The following is a 27535-nucleotide window of genomic DNA, read 5'->3' on the forward strand; positions in this document are numbered from 1 at the left end:
GTTTACTGGTATCAAAGCTACAGCATGATAGCACAAAAATGTTAATAACCTGAAGATCATTAGAACCCATAGAAAGTAAAGCAGTCATCAGTCGGTTTGAATACCACAGTGCTTTAATAGGCACTGTCTTGTTGGAGGTGGTATGCCGTTGCTTCCCTCCGACCTTTGAATTGACTTACCTAGCCAGTTAATAGGGGAACATACAGCTTAACGTGGCTTTCGGACCACAGCGCAACTCGGCATTTTTCACATCAACAAACACTGCCTGTCGGGAAATAAGTGTAAAATGGCACATAAAAATCATGGGCCTAACGACGGATTGAACCTGAGACCTTCGTATCCGTTCTCTTGCTCTTTATCACTTTGCCACTATGCAGGGACTACTTTGGTTTTTGCTTAGCATTAAAATTAAGGATCTCTCGTTTGAGCCTGCGTTATCACATGTGTGTCCCTTAGGAGTCCTTACTTTTGGGATTACCCTCGTATACGTGTGTGTAAATGCCTTACGATGCCCACTCAAGGAAGACAAAGATATGCAGTCTAGCTACAATATTATAAATATATCTCAGTTTGTGGATGAACTCAGACTTAGGTTGATAATCATTTTGAATATTTAGAAGCGCTGTACCCACTGGTGTTAAACTAGTTTTCAGCCAATGATTCCCACACCTACAGTGTGGGGCGGCGAGTGGAATAATTGTTAATGTTCCTATTATTTATTTAATGCTGTTGTTTGCTGTTCTCAACACTGGCTCTCTAACTACAATATTGGCAACCAGAAAGTGATTATCAAAACGTGAAGCCTGTAATTTGAATTCCTAGTGCCCACTTCATCTGAGAAATACATTTATAGCTACAGCTTATAGCTCTGAGGAATTAGGGGATTGTCTGGGATTCATAATCAAAAACCATTCTGTCTAAAATGTTCAATATATTCTGAAAGTCACATGAAGGCTTTCCGGCAGTCGTTCTTCCCGCTAACCTTACGCGACTGGAACAGGAAAGGGAGGTAATGACAGTGGCACGTAAAGTGCCCTCCGCCACGAACCGTTGGGTGGCTTGCGGAGTATAAATGTAGATGTAGAAGCAGCAGTGAAGTGGTATTGTTGTATGATAACTTCCTTCTGCCTATATACACGTGAAGTCGTCTAATGGCATTTACTGCTGCGAGTTTGTTGTCACTCAAATGCACTGAAGATAACTATTTACAGCTGAAATCTGTATAAGCACGAATAATAAAAATCCAATGGAATTTCGACTTAATGTTTTGTCCCTATCCTTCCTTAAGTAACCACTCGTCCTTCTTGTTCCAAGCTGGGTGGCTAATACTGTCTTCCACACGCTGACAAAATACCAACACAGGGAAGTAACAATGATAAACTTCCGCAGATGCACATCACAACTTGTGCAGCAAACTTATTTTTCACTTGTGGGATGGTTTTAGTGTTCCTGCAGTGATTCTGTAGAAGAAGAAGCATTACAGAAAGTCACATATAGTTATCCCGACAGGTGGTTCCATAGGGCGTTACCTGAAACGCAACACCAACTCAAATTAAAAAATGGAAAGCCCAGTACCAAAAGCATTGTCTGAAAAATGTTTAAGAATAGGAAGTATTGTCCGTGCAGTAAGCGTTAAATTATCTTCTGTGTTGCAGCTGAAATATGGAAATGTTCTTTCGTTTAAAGGAGCAGAACACGCCGAAAAAGGGAATGCAAATAAATGAAACATCCGGGGAAATAAGATAATGATACTTCAGCATTTTATAAAGGAATTAAGCAGGTGCAGTGATCTTTAGAACAAATGTTCCGATCTGCAGAAACAGATCCAAAAGCAAATTAATCAGATTAATACATTTCCCATGAGAACTTATGGTACTGGCTACAAGAAATGAAAGGTCGTGCTATTATGAATGGTCCATCAGTGCATTTCTGTTGCAGATATTCTCTTCAAGACTTATGTCAAAGTCCACTGTTAGAGTTATTCTGCTAGAGAAGCACTCAGCACTTGTAATTTTGAGAATTTTCCGGAGACGGAACATCCATTTAAACACATCGCGTTGGGCCCAGCAACGAGAAATCGTAGCGGATGTGATTGGCGCTGGTGAATGTCACGTGATACATCACATGTTTCCACAGAGCATTTTGTCTACTCAAGATTAGCCATCTGCAGGGTGAGATATATACTGCCACCTCGCGATAATTTCGTCCGCAGCTGTGAATCATGCACTCTTCCTCGTTCCAAAATCAACGAGTCATCAGAAACAGCGTTCTCACTGGACAGTATAGCAAGCGTGGACAATCTAATCAAAAGTTAAATTTCCTTTTCCTTTCACTTTTCTTGTACATTGTCAGTTGGCTATGAATATACTTTTGGATCCCCGTAACAGACATTAAAACATAGTAGTACAGTAATCGTTACTTTTTCAGGTAACTGAGTATCCTCACTCAGTGCATTTGGTGCAGCTCACTAATTTCTATTTTATGAATGTTGATTAATGAACTAATTAAAAATTGCGTGTCTGAACTGTCTTCCAGCGGCTGGGACTACTGTATGTTCTTGCCTTATATTTAATGACATGATATGACAATTGACTACATTATTTCATCGGAAGCGAAGAGTAACAAAGTCAGATAAGGAAATGCTAAAAAACTGAATAGTGAAATACTGAAGTATTGTGCAGCTGCTGAACTACAGCTATGAACAAAATCATTAATGCTAAAAAAAGAAATAACATTCTGGGGGACAATAGTGCAAAGATCACTTACCTTGCTTCTGAGAGCGACATATTAATACTATGTGTGGGGGCTAATGTGCCAAGAAAAAACTTGACAGTCTTATTAAAGCAGACGCAGAGTCGTCTACAAGGAAAGGACATTGGACATCACTGGAGACTAGAAAATGCCTAAATGCACTGTGCAAAATGGGGACAAATTTAACAACATGGGAGGGTTTCGCTATGAAGAAACAGGAGTATTGAGGGTATAAAAGAGAGGGCGAAGAAGTTGAGAATGATGCGTGATCAGAAAAGCTTACAATTTTTTTTTAAATGTGGAAAGATGCAAAAGTTGGACACGAAAAGGCAACAGAGAGGATTATTTTCGGCCGAGCCGATACCGCCTGGAAAAAGTGGAACTGAGAACCAGAAGAAAGTAGAAACCATTAGTAAAAGGAGGAGATGAAACACGAGAAATATGATAAACAGTAGAACTATTTAAGAACTTGAGGAAGATATCAGAAAAATCTAGTCGCACATGTGATCACGATTTGTAAAGTGAACAGAACAGGAAGTCAGAAAATGAGTGGGAAACAATGGAATGACAAGAACCAAGTGGATTATTGAATTCAGTAATATACGCTCTGAGAAATTACAACTGGCGAAATTACACGCCGTAGATCAGTGATGCAGAACGGTACAGAAACAGGATGGATGGTTACAAATTGAGCAGAGGAGGAAAGAGGACACTTAAGGCCTCAGAAAGAAAGTGGGCGAGGAGGAGGAGAGGAAAACACAATCAACGAATCTATGGATATACAGAAGAGGTAGCTTATAAGATGGCACGAATTAAATAGCCAGGATGATGACTGCATGAATCTGCCTACGAATGTTAGAAATCTTTCCATTGGTGTGCAAGCAGAGGATTCATGATGTTAAAAGGATACTTACCAAACAACGTGTGGAGAAGCGAAGTGACTTGGTCGTTCCCGAGAAGATGAAGGACGTTCTAGTTTCACCTGTTGACACACGAAATAGACTCTATTAACAAAATGAACAGGCAGACAGTTAAATTATGATTTTTTTCCATTATTTAGATGGTTCGTAATTCTTTTTCTCACGTGCTCGTAACACGAAAATGCACAGCGTCTCCAGGACACTCATATTTGTCTTTACATTCGAACTCATTGATTTAGGAACATCAATCTGAATCTGAAAGTAAAATGGTAATTTCTATACACTCATCACTGTAATACGACGGTAAAAAATATCGGAGACATGTTCGAGTCAGTATTCAACATACACCACCTCGAATTACACAAATAACTCATTAATTTAATGAAAGAATGACTGTTTCATAATTTCATTTCTGGTACACCGTAATGAAATATGCAATAACCACAAAAAAGGTTAGAATATGTGCTTCTTTACGGCTTTAGACAAATAAACGCCTTTGATACTCCGCAGTTCCGCGTTTAATATAATATTGTACCAAACGTAATGCAGAACTGCTAATAATTTCGGCACTGAAGGTTAATTCTTAGTGGATTCGAGGCCATGTCATTTTCCTCTCCAGATTATTCTAATCGATCGACGTTTCAACATCTGATCTTAGCTGAACGTGAACACCACGAGATCGCAATAGATGGTTTGATACGTCGATCGAGTAGAAGAACTTGAAAAGGAAAATGACGCGCCCTGATATCCTACAAGATTTTACCTTCAATGACAACGACCACAGAAACGTGCAGACTTGGCGACAGTTCTTCACAAAATCCCGCGCTCCAGAGTGTTTAGTTCAGTACAAGGTCGCAGGCGTTTTAGCCGCTCAGCAATATCTATAGTCGATAAGATATAGAGTACTTTTTATTTCGATCAGCCACTCACAAGTAAAGGAGTTCTATTAATGCTGCATATTAATTCATAGGATAAGATACACTCTATTTTATATTGCGTTCTCTCTCTCTCTCTCTCATAAATAAGATCTCGGATTGTGTGGCAGTTTCACTCAAAGAGTCCCTAATACTTTTCTAAAAGTAGAATAAATTGTTTACTGTGATGTAAATGTGCCAATGAGATATTCAAGATACTGTTTACTAGAGGAACACAAAGCTACTGAGATCGCTAATACAAACTGCAAAGTACCATTTATGGCAGCGTTCGATGGAGTACACGTAACAAGTCAGTTATGTATAATAATTATTACCCCTCACAAAGCGAAGAAGAACTCACATTATGGAGCGTACCCACCAGACAGTGATATAACAGAATTTTATAGTATTGATTCAGATGCTTTTTCTGCATTTCGCGATTACCGCTTGCATGTGTGTTTGGGTTCTGCAAAGGCGGAGCAAGCTCACCTGCAACTGTTTTTATTGTGCGAATACATTGCAAGTGCATATTGCTGTTACAAACAGTTTTGCTTACAATCTCGGTGGCTTTCGTGATCCACCAGAGTGCTCAATACAGAGCGCTGACTACCTCAAAAGCAAATACCAGCACGGAAGGAGAGCTGTTGTATCGTAAAATAAGATAAAATAAAAAGCAGCGTTCCATATTAGAGTGTTCAAACGCGCAGCTGCAACGAAAATCCACGGATATCAAACTAACATTCAAAGTACGTCCAGATTTCAATAACACGTTTAATAGTACGAGTGGCCAACTGAACACCTGCGTAAGCGCAGCGACACAGTAATCGTCTATCAGAAGGATCACGGTAGCTCCTGATTGCCGTTCTGCTGTGGAGGCCGGATTTTATCGAGTAATTATTTCCACGTGGTGACAAGCGTGGTCGTATACTGATGGTGCAGGCTGCTAATGGACAGTTTAAAAGGCTACAATAAATTTGTGTCCTCTCTAAGCCGTAAAACAGTGATGTTCGCTTTCACATTTTGTGCTGGTGTACAGTGAATAAATTTACGGTATGCAGTGAATAAACTAACGGTATATAATGTCTTTACTCCCAGGTTTAGCTTTAGAAATTTTGATTTTGTTTTTCAGAATAAATTTTTCTCAGTCTAAATTATCTAACTGCGTTGTTTTCGTATTAATTTTTAGTGACTGTATCATTTTACATTTAATCTACTGGTGTGGTCTTTCATGGTATTGAATTTATCACTGTTAACAAGCCTTAACACTCACTTTAAACTTGTGGCTCTTTGCAGCATTCATTGGCAGGTTGTGAGATTGTTTTGATTTGTATTTTCGACACCACCTTCTTTATTTTCGCAAATAATTTCTGGTCTCTGGCATGTTATTTTAATAACTAGTGAGTCAAAACCTTTTTTGATTAACACTAATTTCTGTAACCACTTGTTACTAGACTCGTTTGTAATTAATGACTTTCTTTGGATTCTGGCACTGGACTTGTGTTTAACTGGTAAAAATGAGGCTTTGGAGGGTGTATGTTGAGACTGTAGTGAAAATCAGGGGGACCTGCAGAGAATGGACGATTAGTGCAGGGACTAGCATTTAACCATACAAGGAAATAAACGCGCCATATTGTGCGTAAATAGTCAAAGAAACTCACTACGCTGTTTACGATAAACTACTGGAATCAGAAATAAACATAAAATACCTAGTAGTCACTGAACGGAGTGACCTAAAGTGGAATGTAACTAATTACAGGAAAAATGTTTGCCAGGCTAAGATTTATAGAAGGAAAATAATGGAAAATGCAACTCATCCACGAAAGCACTTGCATTCGGGCGCTGATAACCACGCAGTTGAGCGCCCCACAAACCAAACATCATCACACACTCCGAAAGCACTTGCAACACAGATTATCAAATACTGCTCTTTGGTCTACGATTATATCTAGGTTGGATTAAAAGAAGAGATAGAGAAAATCCGATGAAGAACAGCACATTTCGTTAAGCGATGTTTAATAGGCACGAGAGCGTTACTGAAACGCTACAAAAATTCCAGTGGAAGACGCTACACGGACGGGGTGTATCACGGACAGGTTTACTGATGACGCTCGGAGTGCGTACGTTGCAACATCAATATGCTTCCTCCCACACATGCCCGCGAAATGATCATGGCGAGCAATTCAGAGAAATCAGAGCTGATACAGAGGCATGTCGACAGCTGTTTTCCACTCCGTGTAGCTGATCAGGGCAGTGCAAGTAGGAAATTGTACTAGAATTACCAAACTTCACACAACGTAACGTGGTTGGCAGCATATAGATACAGATGTAAATTTAGATTGTAATATAAAATGGGTAGGAATAATGAGAATATCATTACGATATAAAATATCTGATCATTTAATCGCAGCCAGATCACTGGGGAAGTGAAAAGTATCACTCGCCACATTAATACACACATCAAAAAAAGTTTTGTATCACCTCGGTTCAGATGGCTCTGAGCACTATGGTACTTCTGAGGTCATCGGTCCCCTATAACTTAGAACTACTTAAACCTAACTAACCTAAGGACATCACACACATCCATGACCGAGGCAGGATTTGAACCTGCGACCGTAGCAACTGTAGTGCCTAGAACCGCTCGGCCACTCCAGGCGGCTTTGCATCACCTCGGTTCCCAGAGTTTGGGAACTTGTACAGAAAATGGGAATAGAGATCAACATAAATATTATTTCCGCCCTTTTTATTGCTCATGGAAACCACATATTGCATGTTGTACCGCCATACAACGAGACCTCCAGATTGCTGTACACACCGGTACTTCTAATACCCAGTAAAAGGACTCTTGCATTGATTCATTCCTGTGTTCGTCGTGGCATACTATCTACAGGTTCATCAAGGCATTGTTGGTCCAGATTGTCCCACTCCTCAAAGTCGATTCGACGTAGATCCCTCAGAGTGAATGGTGGGTCACGTCGTCCATAAACAGCCTTTTCAATTCATCCCAGGCATGAAGTTGCACATCATGCCGCTTACTGAGCAGAGTTTGAGTCGTAACACGACGTCCTGTTTCTGCACGAAAAGCATTATTCAACATGGTGACGTTGCTGTCAGGGTTCCTCCGAGCCATAATCCGTAGGTAGTGGTCATCCAACGCAGTAGTAGCCCTTGGGCGGCCTGAGCGATGCATGTCATCGACAGTTCCTGTCCCTCTGCATCTCCTCCATGTCCCAACAACATCGCTTTGGTTCACTCAGAGACGTCTGGACGCTTCCCTTGCTGAGAGCCCTTCCTGGCACAAGTAATAATGCGGACGCGATCGAACCGCAGTATTGACCGTCTAGGCGTGGTTGAACTACAGACAACACGAGCCGTGTACCTTCTTCCTGGAGAAATGACTGGAAATGATCGGCTGTAGGACCCGCTCCGTCTAATGAGCGCAGCTCATACACTGTTGTTTACATCTTTGGGCGGGTTTAGTGACTTCTCTGAACAGTCAGAGTGACCGAGTCTGTGATACAATATTCACGGTCAACGTCTATCTCCAGGATAGGGAACCGGGGTGAAGCAAAACTTTTTTTGGTGTATGTAGTTAATCACTAACAAATGTATTATTTGATAAAAAGTATCCGAACATCTATTATAGGACATTAATATGGTGTATGTCCACACTTTGCCTTTATGATGGCTTGAAGTCTACTGAGGACACTTTCAGTGAGGTTTCGGAATGTCTGTGGAGAAACGGCAGGCCTATGTTCCTCAAGGGCCGAAACCAGAGAAGGTAATGATGATGGCCCTGGAATCTTGAACGAAGTCGACATTATAATTCATCCTAAAGGTGTCCCATTGGGTACAGTTTGGGGCTCTTGGCAAATCAGTCCATTTCAAGAATGTTACTGAACACAATCAATTGCATTACAGATGCTGCTTTATTGTGGGATGCATTATCATGCTAATACAACATCGTCTCCGCACCGTGCCTCTACCGTACACAGTAACGTAAACTATGTTCGTATTCTTCCGCATTTAGCGTTTTCTTAGGCTCGATTGGGGGATCATACCCTAACCACTAAAAACACCCCCATACCATGACACTACTTCCTCCATACTTCACTATTGACGCAACACATGGTAGCATGTAACGTTTTGCAGGTAGTAATCGAACCAAAACATACTCATCAGACAGCCACGGAATATGGTTTGATCCTCAACTCCAAATCGTTTCCAGTCGTCCACTGTGCATTGGCTTCCCTCTTGACGCTGCCCTAATCGTCGCATAGCACTAGCTACAGAAATGTGTGGTCATGAGGAGCAGCTCGACTATCGTTCCCCATTCTTTTTAAAACACTATGCACACATGTGCACAGTGGACTGCTGGTAGTGATTCCAAGGCAGGCTCCATGCAAGTTTCTATGAGCGCTTTCCACAATATTCCACTCTTCATGTACGTCAATAAACGAGCTCTGTCTGTTCTTTGATCAGCTGTGCTGGTTTCTTCGCTTTCACAGTCACATCAAAGAAAGTCGATCTTGGCTGCTTTAGCAGTGTTAAAATGTTCCCGATGGATTTGTTACTCAGGTGACATCCAGTGACTAGCCCACGTAAGAAGCCTCTCAGCTCTCTTGACCGACATTTTCTTCATCTACATCTATAAGATGCTGTGCAAGCTACTTAATGGTGTTTGGTGAAGTTTACTTGTGGTACCACTAACTGATCTTCCTACCCTGTTCCACTCGCGAATGGCACATGGGAAGAATGATTCCCGGTAAGCCTCTGTATTCGCTCTAATTTCTCGAATTTTCTCGTCTTAATCATTACGCAAGATGTATATGGGAGAATGTAATACGTTGTCGGACTGTCTGCTCAATGAACTTTATAAAGAATGGTGACCTTATACGCAAGGACTAGCATGGTGACCGTCACAATAGGAAGGAAGATTAGAATTTAACGTCCGTAGACAACGAGATCATTAGAGAAGGGCAATGAGCTCGAAGTGTAAAAGATGGGGAAGCAAATCGGGCGTGTCCTTTTCAGAGGAATCATCCCGGTATTTTCCTTCAGCGAAAGTCACGGAAAACCTAAATCTTGATGAGTTTTCCCAAATGCGAGTCCAGAGTGCTAACAACAGCTCCACTTCGCTCGGTCCATTGCATAGCAGTTTCCGGATTCTTTTACCAGATACTGCATTCGCAGCTCTGATATCCTATTCTGTTGCTCGTCAGGTAGCTAACTGAATTGCACATAATTTCATTAAGTTGTACATTTTCTCGCTAAATAATGATAGTGTGACGTATCCTTAACTGGCACATCTTACTTGAGATATTAAACGAAATGTCCAGGAGTTTTTCGTTACACTATACGAAGCAAGTCGGTGGACACTGCAGTGCTAAGAACGTACAACGAAGTTGAATACCTGCTAGGTGGAATTTGATCACTCTTTTACATATATAAGAAGGACGTTTTGCTTTCCTTTGAAACTTCTTACATGTTTCTGCTATGGGCCATGTCTAAAGCAAGAACAACATTGGAATGTCTCGTTGCCAACTGTTTCATAAACGAGTGCAATTTTCTGCAGAAATCTTCATTCAAAAAATAAGTGTTGCACTCTAGCTCTGCTATTTCTCTTCCACGTCCTTTCTTTACGGGTAGCTAGGTCAGCAAAAAGTATAGCACATTTTGTAAGTTATTTTGAAATTTTGCGCCATGCACTGACATACTGAACATACGACTTGGCTGGTTCAGACGAAAACATCGTCTGCGATAGACAAGGGTCAATGTGAGTACCATACAGCACGCACTTTTAATCAGAAACCGTAGATAATTTAAACCAACGTTATGATCGCGATGGCACGTGGCGTTATTACAGCCACAACGTCTGCCGGATTAGCTACCAATGCCCGCTGAGTAGCCACGTGCCGATGAATTCGTGTGTTCACATTGAGCGCTCTCTCTCTCTCTCTCTCTCTCTCTCTCTCTCTGTGTGTGTGTGTGTGTGTGTGTGTGTGTGTATTTCTGTATTTCTCTCTGTGGTCGTTGCTGTACGTATTTCCATCTAGAATGGTAACATTGCTAAAGATATTCCGGTTTTCTCTTGAAAGCTTAACCACATCCCTTACCTGCTGTCTAACTATGTTCTAAATTAAAAAAAAAATTACAAAACTTTAATATGAATTTTCTTTTCACTGCCATCCCATTACTTCATTCTACCAAACAACCCCAGTTACGCTTTCACTTTCTTTTAAGAATTAGCGACATTAACCATCCCGTAAAAAATATGGTAGCAGTAGTTAAATAAGGTAACAGTGTTGGCATTCCCTTCATTAATTATTCACTAAAGAGATGAAAGCGGTAGTCAGACGAGGAATAACAGCAATATAAACACGAATAGTGGAGAAGATACTGTACGGCTGAAAGGATTGTAGTAAGACACGAAACACTTCAAGATGACATCTGCAAGGCGCTTAACAGGAATCTTGCTGTCGCAAGTTAAGAAAGCTTTCTTCACACGTAACTCTACCATTACCAAGTACTGAACTGGAAATTAGAAAATAACGCGTATGAGGCATGAAATTATACAAGGTGTCTCCATACATTGGAAAGACAAAAAAGAATCAGTCATAAGCCATTTTTGGCCGTGACCCCCCGAGGTGTATCTTCTAACATCCTATCATAATTTTCAAACGATTGTGTCTTGTTTTGAAGGGATCCCACAGACGAACGACAAGTCTCAGAAATCTGTAATCGCCAGGTCGCGAGAAATGTTAGCAGATCGCACGTGTGTGGGCAAATCACAACCGTTGAAATCGATCATGAGCGTGATCTCAAGGTATAGATTGTAAAACTGCACACAACACACTTTACTTGAAGCAGATAATTTCTTCTGTAACAGAGCCTACTGTTACTGTGATAAGCATTCCAAAACTAATGTAATAAATTTTAATTCACACACACATTCACATGGATTTGGAAAGTACACTGCCTGACAAAGAAAATGAAGTACCCAGAAGACATGCTCGGATGCCTGTGTAACATTACAGACGTGCGCACCATTGACAGGTGTGTAAAGGATTAGTATTGCAGTTATCTGTGAGTGATGGAACCTTCACCTAAGTGCGTTAGTGTTGTTCGTGTTTAATGTTGTTCCCAGGGCTAGTAAAGTATATAAGGAGTGTGAATGTCATCAGATGATGATACCTCTGAATAACATACAGATGCCGTGTACATGTATGAAATGGTTCAAACGGCTCTGAGCACTATGGGACTTCACTGCTGTGATCATCAGTCCCCTAGAACTTAGAGCTACTTAAACCTAACTAACCTAAGCACATCACACACATCCATGCTCGAGGCAGGATTCGAACCTGCGACCGTATCGGTCGCGCAGTTCCACACTGTAGCGCCTAGAACCGCTCGGCCACTCCAGCCGGCGTACATGTATGAGACAGCGTTATCAGTGCCTAACGGAATTTGAAAGGGGCCTCATTGTGGATCTCCATTTTGTAGCGTGACTTTTTAGTGCAATTAATATATCTATACCTGTAGTGTAGGGGTAGCGTCTTTGATTCATAATCAAAACGTCTGTGGTCCCGGGTTCGATCCCCGCCACTGCATAAATTTTGATAAATAATCAGCATTGGCGGCCGAAGACTTCCGGCATAAGAAGTCAGCCTCATTCTGCCAACGGCCTTGTCAAAGAGGGTGGAGGACCGGATAAAGGTTCAAGGCACTCTCTTGTCCTAGGGGTGGGAAATTGGCCCTAAAGGCGGAAGAATCAGCAATGATCAACGACATGAGGATGCAGAAGGCAATGGAAACCACTGCATTAAAGACACGTAACGTGTATCCACAGGACATGTGGCCTGTATTTGAAGAAGTGTCATGATGATCTCTCCATTGGCAAAAGATTCCGGAATAGTCCCCCATTCGGATCTCCGGGAGGGGACTACCAAGGGGGAGGTTACCATGAGAAAAAAATTGAATAATCTACGAAAGGATAACGTTCTACGAGTCGGGGCGTGGGATGTCAGAAGCTTGAACGTGGTAGGGAAACTAGAAAATCTGAAAAGGGAAATGCAAAGGCTCAATCTAGATATAGTAGGGGTCAGTGAAGTGAAGTGGAAGGAAGACAAGGATTTCTGGTCAGATGAGTATCGGGTAATATCAACAGCAGCATAAAATGGTATAACAGGTGTAGGATTCGTTATGAATAGGAAGGTAGGGCAGAGGGTGTGTTACTGTCAGCAATTCAGTGACCGGGTTGTTCTAATCAGAATCGACAGCAGACCAACACCGACAACGATAGTTCAGGTATACATGGCGACGTCGCAAGCTGAAGATGAACAGATAGAGAAAGTGTATGAGGATATTGAAATGGTAATGCAGTATGTAAAGGAGGACGAAAATCTAATAATCATGGGCGACTGGAATGCAGTTGTAGGGGAAGGAGTAGAAGAAAAGGTTACAGGAGAATATGGGCTTGTGACAAGGAATGAAAGAGGAGAAAGACTAATTGAGTTCTGTAACAAGTTTCAGCTAGTAATAGCGAATACCCTGTTCAAGAATCACAAGAGGAGGAGGTATACTTGGAAAAGGCCGGGAGATACGGGAAGATTTCAATTAGATTACTTCATGGTCAGACAGAGATTCCGAAATCAGATACTGGATTGTAAGGCGTACCCAGGAGCAGATATAGATTCAGATCCCTATATAGTAGTGATGAAGAGTAAGCTGAAGTTCAAGACATTAGTCAGGAAGAATCAATACGCAAAGAAGTGGGATACGGAAGTACTAAGGAATGACGAGATACGTTTCAAGTTCTCTAACGCTATAGATACAGCAATAAGGAATAGCGCAGTAGGCAGTACAGTTGAAGAGAAATGGACATCTCAAAAAAGGGCCATCACAAAAGTTGGGAAGGAAAACATAGGTACAAAGAAGGTAGCTGCGAAGAAACCATGGGTAACAGAAGATATACTTCAGTTGATTGATGAAAGGAGGAAGTACAAACATGTTCCGGGAAAATCAGGAATACAGAAATACAAGTCGCTGAGGAATGAAATAAATAGGAAGTGCACGGAAGCTAAGACGAAATGGCTGCAGGAAAAACGTGAAGACATCGAAAAAGATATGATTGTCGGAAGGACAGACTCAGCATACAAGATAGTCAAACAACCTTTGGTGACATTAAAAGCAACGGTGGTAACATTTAGAGCGCTACGGGAATTCCACTGTTAAATGCAGAGGAGAGAGCAGATAGGTGGAAAGAATACATTGAAAGCCTGTATGAGGGTGAAGATTTGTCTGATGTGATAGAAGAAGAAACAGGAGTCGATTTAGAAGAGATGGGGATCCAGTATTAGAATCGGAATTTAAAAGAGCTTTGGAGGTCTTACGGTCAAATAAGGCAGAAGGGATAGATAATATTCCATCAGAATTTCTAAAATCATTGGGGGAAGTGGCAACAAAACGACTATTCACGTTGGTGTGTAGAATATATGAGTCTGGCGATATACCATCTGACTTTCGGAAAAGCATCATCCACACAATTCCGAAGACGGCAAGAGCTGACAAGTGCGAGAATTATCGCACAATCAGCTTAACAGCTCATGCATCGAAGCTGCTTACAAGAATAATATACAGAAGAATGGAAAAGAAAATTGAGAATGCCCTAGGTGAAGATCAGTTTGGCTCTAGGAAAAGTAAAGGGACGAGAGAGGCAATTCTGAAGTTACGGCTAATAATGGAAGCAAGGCTAAAGAAAAATCAAGACAGTTTCATAGGATTTGTCGACCTGGAAAAAGCGTTCGACAATATAAAATGGTGCAAGCTGTTCGAGATTCTGAAAAATGTAGGGGTAAGCTATAGGGAGAGACGGTCATATACAATATGTACAACAACCAAGAGGGAATAATAAGAGTGGGCAATCAAGAACGATGTGCTCGTATTAAGAAGGGTGTAAGACAAGGCTGTAGCCTTTCGCCCCTACTCTTCAATCTGTACATCGAGGAAGCAATGATGGAAATAAAATAAAGGTTCAGGAGTGGAATTAAAATACAAGGTGAAAGGATATCAATGATACGATTCGCTGATGACATTGCTATCCTGAGTGAAAGTGAAGAAGAATTAAATGATCTGCTAAACGGAATGAACAGTCTAATGAGTACACAGTGTGGTTTGAGAGTAAATCGGAGAAAGACGAAGGTAATGAGAAGTAGTAGAAATGAGAACAGCGAGAAAGTTAACATCAGGATTGATGGTCAGGAAGTCAATGAAGTTAAGGAATTCTGCTACCTAGGCAGTAAAATAACCGATGACGGACGGAGCAAGGAGGACATCAAAAGCAGACTCGCTATGGCAAAAAAGGCATTTCTGGCCAAGAGAAGTCTACTAATATCAAATACCGGCCTTAATTTGAGGAAGAAATTTCTGACGATGTACGTCTGGAGTACAGCATTGTATGGTAGTGAAACATGGACTGTGGGAAAAACGGAACAGAAGAGAATCGACGCATTTGAGATGTGGTGCTATAGACGAATATTGAAAATTAGGTGGACTGATAAGGTAAGGAATGAGGAGTTTCTACGCAGAATCGGAGAGGAAAGGAATATGTGGAAAACACTGATAAGGAGAAGGGACAGGATAATAGGACATCTGCTAAGACATGAGGGAATGACTTCCATGGTACTAGAGGGAGCTGTAGAGGGCAAAAACTGTACAGGAAGACAGAGATTGGAATACGTCAAGCAAATAATTGAGGACGTAGGTTGCAAGTGCTACTCTGAGATGAAGAGGTTAGCACAGGAAAGGAATTCGTGGCGGGCCGCATCAAACCAGTCAGTAGACTGATGACAAAAAAAAATAAATAAAATAAAATAAAATAAAAATAAAAACAGGTAAGAAAGACACTGTCACGTAGTGTAACAGTAGCCACAGGCTAGTAGCCACAGTGTGGCGACGTGTGGGTCGAATAACACGTACAAAAAAAGGATCAGGAGTTGGACTACTCACACTCGTCGTAGAATTGTACTGCGCAGCGGCAGTAGCCGTAGCAGGCGGGTCGATGTCACCATAACGTGACTGGGTGCCAGGTTTGAGTGTTACAATTAAGCGCCAGGGCCGTATATACAACTCTGAATTTTGAAGCAGAGACAGTTTGGAGTCCAGCAGCACCACCTTGACACCAGGACCATACGGGACGACGAGACGATTGGGCATCATTGCAGCAGCCATGGGTTCGTGTTCACGTTGGGCCAACCGCCACCAGCACTGAGTTGCTTTGCAAAGCTTGGTGTCTTAGCGCTGCTGACTTGCCAACCGAGCAGCAGCCGTGCGACACCTGGCAGAGGGCAGTGAGTACCATCCCTCACACAGCAATCACCATTCGCTGCCGCCATGTAGGTCTGAATCACAAGGACAGGGCGCTCCCTCAGGGGAACGCCGTCGCAGTAGAACACGCCGCGCCGCTGAGGTCACAGCCGTGGCTTACTGAAACTGCCACCCTCCGGCTTGTCGTCACTAGGGCGCCTAAGCGAGTATCTCCTCGCTGAATGGAAGCAAATGTCCACGAGCCAGCACCGGCCAGGGTCGACTGAGTGAGGCGTCTTTGCCTCGCCGAGCCAACGACGCGGTGTGTTATTAAAGTTGAAGGGAAGCATTCATTTCGGTTGGCAGTATATCCACTGGGCTTCCAAGCGCGTTGTCACCCTCATTCACCCTACCGAGTGCAACAGACCCATACTGGACCACTGTCACACTCGAATGCTTCACAAATTTGGGTACAGCCCTGGGAGCGCAACTGCACTCCTCAGCACAGTATCCAGATTTTGGGGGATCAGTGTGTGACAGTGTTCCAGACGGGGCTGCACGGTAACGTGAGGGCATGCGTACTCGTTGTCAATCGACCATATATGACCACCACAAGGGAGGATCGCTTCACATCTGCACTTGCTGTGAACAGTGCCGCACTGTGTTCGCAGTTAATCGCAGTTCCGGAGTGGACAGGATGTCCAACGTCAGCGAGTAAGGAGGCGACACGGAGAGAGGTCCCATTTTACAGTGTTAAGGAGAGGCAGAGAGAGTGGTACTCCTGGCATCATGGCATGGCAAGCCGTCAGGTATGACTTCAGGCCACGACTGGTCGTGACTGAGGGAATTCTGACAGCACAATAGTACGGTACGCATCCGGCTTCCTCATGTGACAGTTTTGTGGCGAGATTTTTCTACAGGACAATGCTCGTCCACACTTGGCATGTGTCTCTATGAACTGGCTTACTCTTGTTTCCAGCAAGATCCGCAGATCTGTCCCAGGTATATCGTGTGTGTGACCAGCTCAGATGTCAACTTCGACCCACTGCCAGCATCCAGAACACCAAAGACCAATTACAGCAGTTTTAGGCAACCTTGCTCGCTCTTCAGTTTTGAGCCATACGTGGGAGGGAAATGCATGGCCATAATTCGGCGACCTGCCCTCCCTCACGCTTCTGTCCTCCAATACCCCACCACTCTAAAACCCGTCCAATTATCCGAAAACTTTATCCCTTAATACGGTTCTGCCGACCGTTGTGACCGAGCGGTTCTAGGCGCTTCAGTCCGTAATCGCGCTGCTGCTACGGTCGCAGGTTCGAATCCTGCCTCGGGCATGGATGTGTGGGATGTCCTTAGGTTAGTTAGGTTTAAGTAGTTCTAAGTCTAGGGGACTGATGACCTCAGAAGTTAGGTCCCTTAGTGCTCAGAGCCATTTGAATACGGTTCTGCTGCAGTAATCTGCCCTTAGAAGTGGAACACACCATTAATATTTGTCCTTAAACCATCTCATTTAACAATAAACATTAATTTTATACCATTAAGGTACTGCTTTTAATAATCTGTGAGTTTTTCATCCCCATTATCTTCTGTTGGCCCACTGCAGCCAGTTTTCTGTTGTTTTTCCCACCCACCGCAAGACAGCTGCCCGCAGTCTGCTGGAAGTCTGCGCAATTATGACCGCGCAGAGGCTTTTTTCATGGCACCGAATAGTAGATAATCACGAGGGGCCAAGTCAGGGGAATACGGTGGACATGGCGGTACCTGGAACCACTTTCCAGCGATGGCATCCGTGGATTTCCGACTCATATGGGAACAAGCATTGTTTTGCCTGAGCACTTCACGTGCCGGTGCACTACCTCCACATACTGCCAACAATCGCCTGTGAATATCGGCAGTTTTTACACACCCGTTCCACAGGAACCCAGTCGACCAGCCCTGTCCTTGATCATCACGCACCATATCGCCACTAATATAATGACAGCAGTGGTTGGCTCTAAGCACTATGGGACTGAACAACTGAGGTCATCAGTCCACTAAGACTTAGAACTACGTACACCTAACTAACCTAAGGAGATCACGCACATCCGTGCCCGAGGCATGATTCGAACCTGCAACCGTAGTAGCAGCGCGGTTCCCGACTGAAGCGCCTAGAACTGCGCGGCCACAGAGGTCGGCAATGACAGCAGGGAATAGGAATTACACTTCTAGTGATTGTCCTACCACTGACGGCTGGACCAAAGTACTACAAACACGCAACTGTAATGACGAGTCGTATGGCGCACCATGAAATATGAGAAAAAGTAAAGTGTGGATCAGCATGGAACGCCCCTAATAGTTTGTGCGTGGCTTCTACAGAATACAGCACTTACAGACAGTAGTAATAAGGTAATGTCGCTTGGGAGGAGAAGGCTAGGAGAACTTTTATTCCGAGGCTCCTCCTCCTCAATGACATCCTGAATAGTATTTAAAGTATACTGCACACAAGCAGTAACATATTGCTCGTCTTATTGTGTTCTGACACAAGTATATTCTCTTCTCTATTCAAAGCTACAATCAATGAATTTTATATATCAGAAATGTGTTAAGGGGGGTAGGACGCCAAACGAGCCGACTTGGAGCAGCAGAGGCATCTCAGGACATTTTAATTTCCAGTGTCTATACTTTTCCAAATAAATTCATAAGACTTTGTCAGCATCACCAGGAAGGATTCAAGATTGACACTCATTGCAGTGGAAGTTCGCAAACATAACAAAATAATTTTTTTACGTGCGAAATTTCATCATTTTTTCACTTACTAATGGCTGCATTTGTTGCTATAGGTACACATTTCTTCATAAGTTAGAGAGACTCTTCGATGAATTTTACACAGTATACATACCATACTCACAGGTGTATGAAGCTATACAACTTATTTAATTTACGAAAAAACGAATGAACTGTTATATTTCAAACTTCATGTTCAGAAAAAACACAAATTTTATAGTTAATTACCTCAATTTCTACCAGTTTTTAATAGATTTGGAAAATTCTAGAGTTTCATACACCGTTAAGTATGGTTTGTATGCTGTGCAAAATTCATCGAAGAATCTCTCTAACTTATGAAGAAATGTGTACCTATAGCAACAAATGCTGCCATTAGTAAGTGAAAAAAATGATGAAATTTCACACGTAAAAAAAAGTTACTTCGTTATGTTTTAGAACTTCCACTGCTATGAGGGTAAATTCTGAATCCTTTCTGGTCATGCTGACAAAGTTTTATGAATTTATTTGTAAAAGTATAGACAGTGGAAATTGAAATGTCCTGTAGTGCCTCTCCTGCTCCAAGTCGGCCTGTTTGACGTCCTACCCCCCTTAAGTTATTTAAGGAATAATGCGTTCAGGTAGCAATGAACTATATTCTATTTCAACTAACAAGCTACAAACATAAGTGTATTTCTCATGTAAAGCTAAAATTCATTTATTCTCAAGTGCTCAATCAGCTTTTAATCTGTATAATCTGTGTAAACACACATTACACAAACCAGTTCAGATAAGAATACCTCGAGGTTGTACCGAGACCTTCTCATCTGAAATAGGTAGAAACAGGCCATTATTAACCAACATGCTACTTAGACTGTATTACTCACCCAAATACAGCACATCACTTCCCTCTACGTACTAGAAATTATTTTCGCCACGCTCATTGTGTTACATTTTATATATTTTTTTTATTTTTCTTTGGCATTTGCATTATATAAATTAATTTCCATCAACTAGGTAGTAACAAATTATATGGAACCATTTTAACAATTGTTAAGAATTCTATTCGCTGTAAACTCAGAGAAATCCTTATACATTATGTTCTTTATATTATAAAAAATGCATTAACAAATCTATACCAATAAGATTGTAACAATGAGATTTCTTTGCTATTAGATTCAGAAGCATCCGACGCACCTTACATTTCAAGTCGGTGGGTTACTCTGTACTATTAATGAAGTAAATAAATAAATCAATCTTACGGACTCCCAGAGCATTCCGGGCTAACGTTAAGGAAGTCGTAACAACCTCCACGTGAATTTCAGGTTCGGCTACTTAAAATGTTGGAGGAATCAACAAAGTGGCTAAACCTTCGCTCTGGAAACCCTGTTTCTGTTTTTATGAGCTGTTAACGGACGTTTAATGTTGATGTTTCGATACTGTTAAGACTTTCTTTTGTTTCTGGCCTTCAAAATTCTACATAGTGTTAAGGCATGCTAAGTTAGTAAATGTAATACGGTAACTTCAGTTTCAACACGAAAGGCGCGAAACCTAATTTAGTCGGTTAAATAGCTGATAATCTCTGGCAAGAGTTTATAATCGTGCTAATGGGTCTTCGGCTGTTTTATTACATCTACCAACTGTCTGTTGTCCCTGCTGCAGTCACCCAGGCGTTTGAGCTCTATCAAGACGCCCACACCCAGTCAAAAATATCTATTGAAAAGTGTGCCGTCCGTGAAACCTTACGCTCACAAACTAGTAGTTGGTCCCTTGCCTCGGTGCCCTTATTAGATTTCGGACATGATAGGACAACAATAATTGGGAATCTGACCTGATGTAAAACATAAACCTCTTGTTTACGTCATCAGTAACAGGCCGCACATTGTCTCGAAGTTAATACCTGCCTCGCTCAATTTTTTCCCTGTGATGTTTTGCAGTATTTATTGGGTAATCGAAAATCCACTTTGTTTAGTAATTTAGGAGCACTCGTTATGTGGGAGTGGAATTAATAACGCGAATGTACACAAAGCGCTGGCTAAATTTCACTGTTCATGAAATTCGCTGTTTGCCAGGAGCACTTCAAATTATTTACATACGTGGAAGTGCCTGCAGCGTTGTATGCGGGGTGAAGCCATCCATCTAAACTATATTTATTTCGTTTACTGTTCTTTGTAGAAGTTCCGTTTACCTAGAAAACTAGTATTTTCAATTACAATATACCAATAACGCTGTGATAGCTTTCAACATATTTCTGAAAATAATTCCATTATTGAGACTCCAGTATTACATTTTTCCACATGAGCTGCACTGAAAATATTACATTCCCAAAACTGAAACTAGTTAATGGTATATGTTTTTTTATAACCAATCATTCCCAACTAATTCCCTCGCAGTATGACAATTTCTAGTGCAACAGTTCCAATGTATCCGAAAACAGTCGTTGAAGATACGATATACGAAAGGGTGTGAATATTCTCCGAAAGCACGCAGCGTGCTTATACTATAAAGTTCATAAAATTTCCTGTACTGTACAACAATGTTAGATGTTTCGGCGTAAATCATGACGTTTTCGTAATTATCATCTCATCGATGAATGTGCCACGTGTTTCAGCGTAATCATTACCCACATATCACTTCATAAATGTGGGTGATATCAGCTGAAAATCAAAATCAGTTATATCAAATAAGAGAATATAATGTGTGATCACAAATGTCTTATGGACGATCTACAATACATTATAAACGCCTGCAACTCCTACGTTGGTTTATTGTCATGCGTCACAAACTCTGCACAATCCTAACTGTTCCATGAAACTAGCCGATTATGCTATACAAAATTTCAATGTTGGTGATTTTCTCAGAATTTCCGCTTTAACATTTTTATTATTTCCTTGGATATTTTGCTATTTTTATTATTTTGAAACCTGGTATACCTTTCTGATATTCCAATGTTCCAATTTATATCTCGTATTTTTGTTATACTTCTTCCCTGCGTCTGCAGTTTTTATGTTAGACTGATATTACTCTCACTTTCTTGCATTAATTTAGTCATTCTCTACGGACGCAAGAGTGCGTTATTCATGCCACAAATGTCGTTTGTCTCTAATGGTCATCCTTTGTACTCTTCCTTCCAGTGCCAAGAACAGGCAAATTAAGGTTATCGTTCCATCAACGACTACATCATTAAAGATGGTTATTTCTGGGCGCCGTAACAGATGAGATATTATGCCATTCGTGTTTCTACAAACAATTTCAGATTCACTTTCCTTCTTTCTTCTTTCTTGTACCACATCACTTTTTATTTTCTCTATCAAAATAACTTTAATTTCTTTTTATAGTTTCTTTTTCTTCTAGTTTCCCTACTTTTTCTAAGCTACAGTTTTCATTCCCATTTAAAAGAATGTGCTAAACATTAGAGTGAAAATTATACACACGATACATGATCCTAGACCGAATGTTTTGAGATGAGGAACCAATTATTGCAAATAAACATTTCTCACGGTACGTGATCCTGAATGAGCTAAACTTCGTGTGTCTTGTAGCAAACAACTGTCTCATTCAGCATTTGTTGGTGGTGAAACGTTAGGAGCCACACACACGAGTGACTGGTCGCCGTTGATATAGCCTACAATCGGTCGGTCAGCTCGACTCCGCCACACATGAGCGATTTACCAAGCACTTTCAAGCCGTATTTCGAACGTCACTGTATAGTGCAGTTTGCAGTTCCAGCATCAGAAATGAACTGCTGTGTTTAGCAACAGTGTCGATTTATCTATGCGTGTCAGCAAATGAACCGTTTAGAAAAGACGGCCTGGGAGAAGAGAACGAAGCGAAATGAAGGATCACGGGTTCAGAGGATATATGACGTTATTTCATTACAATATCGATGAAATTTACGAATAACTCGTTAATACTAATCCACTTATCAGTGCGATGTTGCACGCAGTCTGGCCGGGAATGATTGCAGTGATTCGCTGGATAGGGTGTTTGTATAGAGGAGTTATATTAAGCTTTTTGAGTACATATTTATTATAATGTTAATAATGAATAGGACTGCTCTACAGGAAATTTAATGCAGTTTAATTTTTTACTGGGAAAATATTCGCTATAAGCCGAGATTGTCGAGGAGTAAAGCAAGGGAAACAGAAAAAGTCACCTAGAATTCCCCAGCCCCGCGGTCACCTCCGGTTCCCCCCCCCCCCCCTCCCACACACACACACACACACACACATAGGTCAGTAATTTTAGTACGTTAATAAAGGCACTCTCTTACACGAATTCTTTCCCCTGTTCGACGTTTTTCTTTTTTTTTCGACTTCGCTGATTGGGCTGCTGATCCAAGATATCATTTAATCGTTTCGTTTTGTCTCTGAAAGGTTTCTGGCACATCAAAAGAAAGCTACATTTCCGTGGATTTTGTGGTCTGGGCCTAGAGGGTACAGGCTAATTTAACTACGCTGTTTTTGGTATTATTAGTATTGAGCTTTTACTCATAAGGGTTTCTTCTCTTATTGTGGATTTTAGTTACTGTTATGTGAATCTCTGTCGCTGAAATTTGTTAGTCACAAAACCGGTTCTAGTTATTCTGCATTTATTTAGCAATAATTTATATGCTGTTCTTGAATTTTAGATGTAAGAGTTTCCTGATTAAGGATTTGTTGCATTATTTGAGTGTTATTTAAAGTTTGACTCTTGAGCTTCTGTTATTCGCTTACATATTTTTAATAGAAAATCTTGTCACTTGTTTGTAATTGCCTTGATGATAGTGTTACCAATAACTATTGTATTCTGGCAAGAAACGCATGCGCCCCCGCAATCCACAGTAACTTCCGCTCCTCAACCCACGTTGCTGCTTATTCAGCCGTATCACAATCTCTGTCCGGACGGTACTGAAGATGATGTGCTCTTGAACGAATCTCAGAATGATGGGGGAGGAGGAAATGAAACGGACTCCCATGATACCGGTAATAATGACTTTAGTGATTAATGATGAGTAACGTACATAATTTACGGTATGTTAGTTTTCAGGTGATGTAAGTAATCAAATTAGGTGTCCTTTTCTAATAATGACTTTGTCAATTAACAATGGGTCACTTAAAAATTGTTTTTGTTTTCATAGTTCGTGTATAAATCTATCTATTGCGTAAACGAAATTTAGCCTACAAGTGATGTGCCAACGAACTCATTTTTTTTACGATTTTAACTTTTAAAGTTGGGGTGGCATTACATTGCCAGGCACATTATATTCGCGTAAATAGTTATGTAAAGATGTAGAGGCTTATCTCACTAGGGATAAGATGGACACTGCCTACAGGAAAATTAAAGAGACCTTTGGAGAAAAGAGAGCCACTTGTATGAATATCAAGAGCTCAGATGGAAACCCAGTTCTAAGCAAAGAAGGGAAAACAGAAAGGTGGAAGGAGTATATAGAGGGTTATACAAGGGCGACGTACTTGAGGACAATATTATGGAAATGGAAGAGGATGTAGATGAAGATGAAATGGGAGATATCATACTGCGTGAAGAGTTTGATAGAGCACTGAAAGACCTAAGTCGAAACAAGGCCCCAGGAGCAGACAACATTCCTTTAGAACTATTGACGGCCTTGGGAGAGCCAGTACTGACAAAACTCTACCATCTGTTGAGCAAGATGTATGAGACAGGCGAAATACCCTCAGACTTCAACAAGAATATAATAATTCCCAAAGAAAGCAGGTGCTGACAATTGTGAAAATTACCGAACAGTCAGTTTAATAAGTCACGGATGCAAAATACTAACGCGAATTATTTACAGACGAATGGAAAAACTGGTAGAGGCCGACCTCGGGGAAGATCAGTTTGGATTCCATAGAAATGTTGGAACACGTGAGTCAATAATGACCCTATGCCTTATCTTAGAAGCTAGATTAAGGAAAGGCAAACCTACGTTTCTAGCATTTGTAGACTTAGAGAAAGCTTTTGACAATGTTGACTGGAATACTCTCTTTCAAATTCTGAAGATGGCAGGGGTAAAATACAGGGAGCGAAAGGCTATTTACAATTTGTACAGAAACCAGATGGCAGTTATAAGAGTTGAGGGACATGAAAGGTAAGCAGTGTTTGGGTAGGGAGTGAGACAGGGTTGTAGCCTCTCCCCGATGTTGTTCAATCTGTATATTGAGCAAGCAGTAAAACAAACGAAAGAAAAATTCGTAGTAGGTATTAAAATTCATGGAGAAGAAATAAAAGCTTTAAGGTTCGCCGATGACATTGTAATTCTGTCAGAGACAGCAAAGGACTTGGAAGAGCAGTTGAACGGAATGGATAGTGTCTTGAAAGGAGGATATAAGATGAACATCAACAAAAGCAAAACGAGGATAATGGAATGTAGTCGAATTAAGTCGAGTGATGCTGAGGGAATTAGATTAGGAAATGAGACACTTAAAGTAGTAAAGGAGTTTTGCTATTTGGGGAGCAAAATAACTGATGATGGTCGAAGTAGAGAGGATATAAAATGTAGACTGGCAATGGCAAGGAAAGCGTTTCTGAGGAAGAGAAATTCGTTAACATCGAGTATAGATTCAAGTGTCAGGAAGTCGTTTCTTAAACTATTTGTATGGAGTGTAGCCATGTACGGAAGTGAAACATGGACGATAAATAATTTAGACAAGAAGAGAATAGAAGTTTTTGAAATGTGGTGCTACAGAAGAATGCTGAAGATTAAATGGGTAGATGACATAACTAATGAGGAGTTATTGAACAGAATTGGGGAGAAGAGTAGTTTCTGGCACAACTTGACAAGAAGAAGGGACCGGTTGGTAGGACGTGTTCTGAGGCATCAAGGGATCACAAATTTAGCATTGGAGGGCAGCATGGAGGGTTAAAATCGTAGAGGGAGACCAAGAGATAAATACACTAAGGGCATTCAGAAGGATGTAGGTTGCAGTAGGTACTGTGAGATGAAGAAGCTTGCACAGGATAGAGTAGCATGGAGAGCCGCATCAAACCAGTCTCAGGACTGAAGACTACAACAACAACAACAACAACAGGGTGGTTGAGGTGCCTCTGCCAATGGGTTTTAAGCAACCAGCCTTCAAACACCATACACAAGATTTTCATATTCTCTCGCTTGCTATATGCAAACTGTTGCTGTTGTTGTGGTCTTCAGTCCTGAGACTGGTTTGATGCAGCTCTCCATCCTACTCTGTCCTGTGCAAGCTTCTTCATCTCCCAGTACCCACAGCAACCTACATCCTTCTGAATCTGCTTAGTGTATTCATCTCTTGGTCTACCTCTACGATTTTTACCATCCACGCTGCCCTCCAATATTAAATTTGTGAGCCCTTCATGCCTCAGAACATGTCCAACCAACCTATCCCTTCTTCTAGTCAAGTTCTGCCACAAACTTCTCTTCTCCCCAATCCTATTCAATACTTCCTCATTAGTTATGTGATCTACCCACCTAATCTTCAGCATTAGTCTGTAGCACCACATTTCGAAAGCTTCTTTCTATTCTCTTCTTGGCCAAACTGTTTATCGTCCATGTTTCACTTCCGTACATGGCTAAACTCCATAGAAATACTTTCAGAAACGACTTCCTGACACTTAAATCTATACTCGATGTTAACAAATTTCTCTTCTTCAGAAACGCTTTCCTTGCCATTGTCAGTCTACATTTTAACTACTAGTCCTATAAAAAAAATGAACAGGACTTTCTATAGGAAATTTAATTTAGTTAAAATTTGTACTGGAATACGTTGTCGCTAGAGGCCATGTTTTTCACGTTATTCAAGAAAAACGCGTTTGAAGCTCACTTTTGCAAATTTCTCTTGAATAATTCGAAAACTGCGGCATCTAGAGAAGACGCATCCGAGTAACAATGCAGCTACATTACATTTCCTACAGAAATGTCCTTTTAACTTTTTCTGTGGGACTAATAGTTGCCCGCCGGAGTGGCCGAGCGGTTCTAGGCGCTACAGTCTGGACCCGCGTGACCGCTACGGTCGCAGGTTCGAATCCTGCCTCGGGCATGGATGTGTGTGCTGTCCTTAGATTAGTTAAGTTTAAGTAATTCTAAGTTCTAGAGGACTAATGACCACCGAAGTTAAGTCCCATAGTGCTCAGATCCATTTGAACCATTTTTGACTAATAGTTTGCGCCTAGAGAGCAAGAAATAACACAAATCTTGTGGGTGGTTTTTGAAGGCGTTGTGTGTTGCATAAAACCCGTAGGTTTGGGCAGCTCAATAACACTTAATGTTTGAATCTGGTTATGCTATTACAGCTCAGACAGCGGAGATAGCTATTAGGAATATGATTTTTCTCATCTGTCCAAAATATCGTTGCAAATAATGAAATCGCTGTTAACGTGAATTAGCGAAACGAGCACTAACTACACAGATTTTATGCAAGCATTCAGAGAGTGTGTGTGCGCCATATAATCCTCAGGAACAATATCGCGCGCGGGGTATGACGTCGTAGCGGCTGCAGTCCGGGAGTTGGATTACGGCCGCCCTTTGTCAGTAAGTGTTCCCTGGAGAGAGCCGCGCAGCTGCGGCTGTCGGGTTGTTGTAAACTCGGGCTGGTCCAGCACGCCGACGCAACCGCCAATTTGAGTGTCGATCAAGTTCGCTGGCGCCGGAGTTGGAGGCGGCCCCACCCCAGGTCAATAGCCTTGTGCAAGTGCCGGAAAGGACCGCAACCCGACACGGGAAGGGCGCACGACAAGGTCAGTAGGAGCATACCGAATGCTCGCCTGATACTGCAGTGGCACCGAGCAAGTCAGGAAAGATTATCCGAACAAAACGGTGGAATTTTATTGCATTACTGCTTCGGGAACATCCTCTACGTATACGCATTTTATTTCTAATGGTTTTACGGTTGTTTCATCCAGGGACGCACAACGGCTAATGTCGTTCCCACAAACACAGTT

General features: G+C 41.5%; 1 protein-coding gene across 1 annotated transcript in view; it reads right to left on the reverse strand.

The window, feature by feature from the left end:
- LOC126089510 (GTP-binding protein Rhes-like) overlaps nt 1-27535 on the reverse strand; it is a 463392-nt gene that overhangs the window by 183170 nt on the left and 252687 nt on the right. Inside the window, exon 2 of the mRNA XM_049906915.1 lies at nt 3666-3733. The gene's annotated coding sequence lies outside the window, so the exon portion shown is untranslated. The remainder of the gene's footprint in view (nt 1-3665; nt 3734-27535) is intronic.

The sequence above is a fragment of the Schistocerca cancellata genome, chromosome 1 (genome assembly GCF_023864275.1).
Source record: "Schistocerca cancellata isolate TAMUIC-IGC-003103 chromosome 1, iqSchCanc2.1, whole genome shotgun sequence".
Taxonomy (NCBI): domain Eukaryota; kingdom Metazoa; phylum Arthropoda; class Insecta; order Orthoptera; family Acrididae; genus Schistocerca; species Schistocerca cancellata.